This window comes from Lonchura striata, chromosome 2, assembly GCF_046129695.1.
Source record: "Lonchura striata isolate bLonStr1 chromosome 2, bLonStr1.mat, whole genome shotgun sequence".
Classification (NCBI taxonomy): Eukaryota; Metazoa; Chordata; class Aves; order Passeriformes; family Estrildidae; genus Lonchura; species Lonchura striata.
In genome coordinates, this window is record NC_134604.1 from 31,766,534 (window position 1) to 31,772,537 (window position 6,004).

Genomic DNA, 6,004 nt, shown 5'->3' on the forward strand with positions numbered 1-6,004 from the left:
TAGTTTAACAGCTCTGCAGCATTCCTCACCCAGTGCTCCAGAGGAAAGGAGTTTGCTCTTCAACTCCTCCCTGGCTCCTTCCCTTGATGTTATTGCCTTTATAAGTGCAGCAAGGGGTGGAGATCCCAGTCTATCCTACTCCTTGAAAGAACCTCCCCTAACACTATTGCAACCAAAATCAGCCCACCACCTCCAGACTGTAACATTTCACTGCACTTCTCTGAATGTCTCCACAAAATACCTTTAGTGTCTGAATGTCTGCACAAAATACCTTGTTTTCAAGGATAGGGGCTCTGGGTTTTCAACTGAGACTTGTCACAGTACTGAAATGCACAAAGTGACCTAAAACCAAGAAAATCTGTCAAACCAGATTAATATTTTAGGGTTTTCTCAGTTGTTCTTGGAATTTATCAACTGGATTGACAGTCTGGGTGAAGTAGACCAATTTTCTATACTTTGTCACCAGATTATGGCTAAAATGATACATTGACTTCTCTTTTCCCTTGCTTCATAGGTGTTTTGAAAATTGACAAAATGGAAAAATAGAGATGCTAGAAACAGAAAGAGATCTAAAAAGTCTTAATTACTTTTGCCTTAGCCATTGAGCACTTGACAGTGTTGTTGAAGTTGGATTCATTTCAACTCAGAATTAGCCAGTTGCTAGGTCTATGGGAGTTTGTGAGTTCCCTAGGTTTCCAGTTTTCACACCTGTGTGGAAGCTAATGGAGTTTTTTATTAGGGAGAAGGACATTCTTTTGTTCTTTTGTACTCTGAAGAGAAAACAAAGCACTTGGGCTGCTCCCTACAAGAAAAACAATGCTGGAAAGCAGTTATTTGATAACTGTAAATAATTTTTTTCATTAATGTTGGCACTGGATCAGTCTGGCATGAGGTTATGAAGTCAGCTCTCTCCACAGTAGCCTGCTGTGCTTTGTATTTGAGGCTAGAACAGTGTTCATAACTCACCAGCATTTCAACTCTTGCTGAACAGCTCTTGCAGAGTGCCAGGGCTTTCTATCTCCCCCACCTCCTAGCCATAAGCCAGGAGGCTTGGGGTGGGCAAGGGAGTGTGAGGGGCCACAGCCAGGACAGATGACCCAAACAGGCCAAAGGGATACCCTGTACCTGCCACATGACACCATGCTTAACAACAACAGGTGGGGAAAGGAGGAGGAATGACAACATTTGTGGTAACAGCATTTGTCTTCCAAAGTAACCACTACCTTTACTGAGGCCTCACTTCTCAGGGAGTGGCTGGACATCTGCCTGCCAATGGGAAGAAGTGAATAAATCCCTCTTTTAGCTTCTGCTTTCCTTTTTAAACTGTTATTTCAACTCAGTAGTGTCTTTGACATCCTTTCTGGAAAATGGGAGTGAGTGAAAGATTGGGTGTCTGCTTGGCTGCCAGAGAGATATGGGTCCATGAGCAGAGCACCTGTATGAGAACACAATTTTCTCTAATATCCTGATGTATTTTATGACTGTCTATTCTAGTTTCTTGCTAGTCCGTGAAACTTTCTTCAATAGAAACATTGGGCACATAGGGTGGCTGTGAAATGCTTTCCCTTATGCCTTCAAATTTTTCACAGAAGTATCAAACCATGTGGAAATGGAACATAGCAGAAGTAGGAGGTGGTTTCCCAGAGGTCTCTCTGTGGCATGGTGTAGGTGCTTAGAACACAGACAACAGACTGAGGTTCTGTTCCGCAAGCCCACCTCACTGTCATTTCTGTTGCAGAGGATCTCTACAGATTCTACAGTTAAGGAGATTGCCAAAGAATCAGGCTTTATTTCCCTGCAATGGGATATCCATACCAGGAGCTGCCAATAACAGAAATTCACTGTCAAGGGCATGAACTTGAGCTGACGTGGAAAAAGGAGATAACCAGTATTGCAGGTTCTTGCTTTTCTTGACTTTCTCATGTAGTTATAAATATATTTGCAATGTAATAAAGTATTCATTTCAAACAAGTCAATTTTATAATCATCACAATCCAGAAGCTTTCTGAGTCTACTTTTGAATGTTTAATCAGAGGGTGGAGTGGATTGTGGATTAGGTGACATTCAAAGGTTGTAGAGGTAGAGAAGGGTAATAGTGCATAACTTACTGTTATAATGAGCAGGTGTTTTGTCCCAAATATAGGTTGGATTGTGGCTTGGGTCAGAAAATGCACTATTGTGTCGCCAAGAACTGGCACTAGTCACAATGTCTTCTGTGCCCATGTACCTTCTGCACAGAAACCAAATGAAGGACAAACATTCCCTATGCATCCTCTATCCAGATAATTCACCGTACTAGTTTACAGCCTGCACTAATCACAGCGAAGAAGGTGCATCTGCTAAGGAAATAAACAATGATCTGTAATAGAGAAGTTATTGAATTAACAGATTTGCAACCAAACAAGTCCCCTGGGTGAAAAAAAGGTACCTGTAACCTTATTAAAACAAAGGAAATCAGAGGTCATCCCATCTTCTTGGCCATAACATATAATAACTGATCTTTCACAGGAGAATCAAACAACATTCCACTGGATACAACAAAAAGTTGATTTTGGGGGCAAATATTTACAAAACCATTGACATTTGTTTTTTTATGATTTTTTGTCATTATTATTTGCTGACTGCATGTCTTTGCTTTTCAAATCCTATTAATTTTTTTTTAACTCAACTGCATATGCTTGAGAAGCTTGTGAAGATTGCTCTGTGGGGAAGTTAGAGAGATGACACTTCATCTGCAGGTCTGTATCTCACAGAAACATGGAATGGTTTGGGTTGAAAGGGACCTTGAAGATCACCCAGTTTCAACCCCTCTGCTGTGGGCAAGGACACCTTCCACCAGACCAGATAGCTCAGAGCCCTATCCAGCCTGGCCAGGGATGGGGCAGCTGCAGCTTCTCTGTGCCAGTGCCCCACCAAGTTCACAGTAAGGAATTTCTTGTTCATAATATAATCTAAACCTTCTCTCTTCCAGTTTGAATCCATTCCCACTTGTCCTGTCACTATATGGGCTTTTAAGTGGTCTCTCTCCATAATTCTTGTAGCTTCAGGTACTGGAAGAGGTTCTTGGTTTTGGACAATGTTGGAGAAATGTCTGTATACAGACAGATTATTTTGCATTCTTGACTCAAAAGGAGGTTTTTGCCAGCCTAACTTTGAGTGTTACCTGAGCCATTAACTTCAGACCTTAACTTGTGCTTAGCTGTAGCACACAGAGAGATCTGTGTGTTTGTAGATGGAGAGTAATGAGAGGGAGCCTTGGCAAAAGAAGAATGTTTTGATTTAGTTAAATTTGATTTAGTTATCTTAGTTTAAAAATGTCCCACCAGCTAAGTACAAATATCTTTCTACCACTGAAACAGTCCTGCTGCAGCCATAGTTAGACACCAAGAACTGTGCCTTTATGGTTGTGGTTTGGTTTATTTGAGGCACTAGATATGTTCTACCAGTGCAAGATTATCTTTACAAATAAAACCTATCTTGCTGTGAAAAACTATAGTAATACAACTCAACTGCAATTAATTTTTTCATATAGGGCTGCTTGGTCATAATCATTTTTGTGTATTTCAGTATGATTTTTTGACCTTAAATTTCCCTCATTATTACTGAAAAGAGCTGTATATCTTTCTTGTGGGAATCATCAAGTGGCTTAAGGAAAATTACAAGAGTCTCTGGAGCTCCATGTTTTTTCCTGTTTTTGAAGCATTTGTGGCTGTTAATACTTCATATAATTCTAGTACTCCTTCTGATTCATGCAGTCTGAAGCCATCTTGGATGTGCCTGCAAGATCTGTAATATATTGGTGGTGTAGGCACCACCAGCTTTCTTGTCAGCAGGTTAATTGCTGCAGTCAGAAGTTCAATGCAAAGAAACCTGGCCATTACAACTACAAAAATTAGTTGAAAAGCACTGAATCAATCTGTGATTTTGGCTATGAATGCTCCCTACAACACCATCTTTAAGATCAGATTGTAACAATTTGTTTAGACATGGTAAAGGTCGAAATGCTTGGTTTGGCCCAGGTGTTTGGGGAACAATGCTGAAACATGGTAACTACAGATAAAGTTCTGCTTGGTCAATAGGGTCTCTAGTCAAGCATGCAAGATTCCTTTCATTGTTTTAAGATGTGTGAGCCTTGGCAAAGTCCTCCAGCCGCTGAAAGGATGGTGAGGTCATAAAAGAAAATATGTATAGTCACATCTTGCAGTGATTTTGATGAGTGATGGAATTTTTTTTCAACAAAATGTGGTGGTGGGGAGGACTGCAGTTTGTTTCAGTGGTCTATGATGCCTGGAAAAGGCAGCCATATAAAAGATGAAGGTATTTGAAGGTCAGCCAGTTGCAAGGCTTCAGTAACTCTGTTGAGTGTGGATGGGTAATCCACAACCTGTTTTCAAAACTGAGACCTTTTTCCACATATGTGTGGAGGCTGAGATCTGAGCAGGAATAACTGTGAGCTGAAGTATTAAGCCTGTCTTTGCTGTGCAGTTTTGGTGACAAATGCCAGTGAATGGTGAGTGAAGCTGGAATCTGACTGCTGTCACTGCACCTGCCAAAGCCTCAGAGTGGATGCTAGTGGATATACAAATTATCTTTCCTAGTTGTACACAGATTACCTGGCAGTTTTCAGGCTAAATTATGCAGTGCTATAGTCAGGCTAATAAGAGCATCTGCATTTATTTTGGGAGTGCTTTGCAGTTTTACTGTCCTTGCATGGACAGGAACTAGAGTCTTTCAGCCCTCCTTTGTGGTCTTTCTGGGCAGCTTCAGAGGTTCAGTTCAAATGCAAAGAGGTCACCAGTAAAATATCTAAACAAGCCCCTAAAAAAATCTCTGGTTCTTAGTAAGTTAATTCTTCACACTTGCAAATATAAATCAAGTTTTGATTGCAGTGGGAAAAGAAAATACTTAACAATGAGTATCAAGTGGGGAACATTTGACATGTAATCCATAAAATGTAACTTGCTAATGTGGGACACCTAGTCTGGCTGCATGTTCCTCCCTAAACCTCCCATGCCAGCAATCAGCTCATGACTGGTACTGAGAAATCATCTTGTGTACCAAGAGCTGATGCAAGCTGCACATTATATTGTCATGTATTGGCTTTTCTGGTTACTGAAAAGGTGCCTGAGACCAGCTATTTCTAGCATGCTGAGGGAAGCCCAGATCATTCTCTGACCTTTTCACCTCTGATCAAACCCCTAACTCTTTGTTTCATTTCACAGCTGTGCACAACTATCCCCTCTTCATAGCTGCAGCTTCTGCACTCTGAAGGTCAAAGCATTTGCTTTCACTTCAGCTGACAAGTCATAACAGGCATATGTAGAAAGAAGTAGCTCTCTGAGGCTTTCATACTGCAATGGCTTTTCTCTGCTTTATGGAAGGCCTGTTTTTTATTTTCATTTTGCAAAAATGACTCATAAATACATTGGAATGACAGATTTATAAGTGTTTGAGACTCCATTAGTCCCTCTTATTTTCTTCTCCTTCTCTCCATCAGTTTAGAGGGAAACAGGCTTCCCTGGCTGGTTGCCCTTCTTCTCTGGATTGGGTCAGGAAGGGTCATGCAGTTCTGCTTTCCCTTAGGAATTCAGCCATCAGCCAACAGATCCTACAAGAGTTTTACTGAGGTAATCATACTCAAGTATTTTCCTGCAGTTTGAGGCATTGTTGATGTAAGAGATTTGAATCATCTGTCTGAAGTGCAGGTTGGTCTGTGAGAAGAGCAGTACAGAGGAGCAGTGTTTTAACTTGTGTCTTTGGATGCAGTTTTATGGGCCAAAGGAAATTGCTTGGACATATTTTGGAAATGCTCTATGTTTAATCCAAGTGCTCTGCAAAAGGAAAGGTAGATCTCACTTCAAGGCTGTAAAATGATTTTATCAGAACTAAGAGTTCATAGGAGAAGAATGTAAGACATAAGACCCACATCTTTTAGAGCAGGGACTACCTCTTCTCATTTCTTAAAAGCCTGTCTTCAGTGTAGGTGTGATGCTGCTAGGATTTG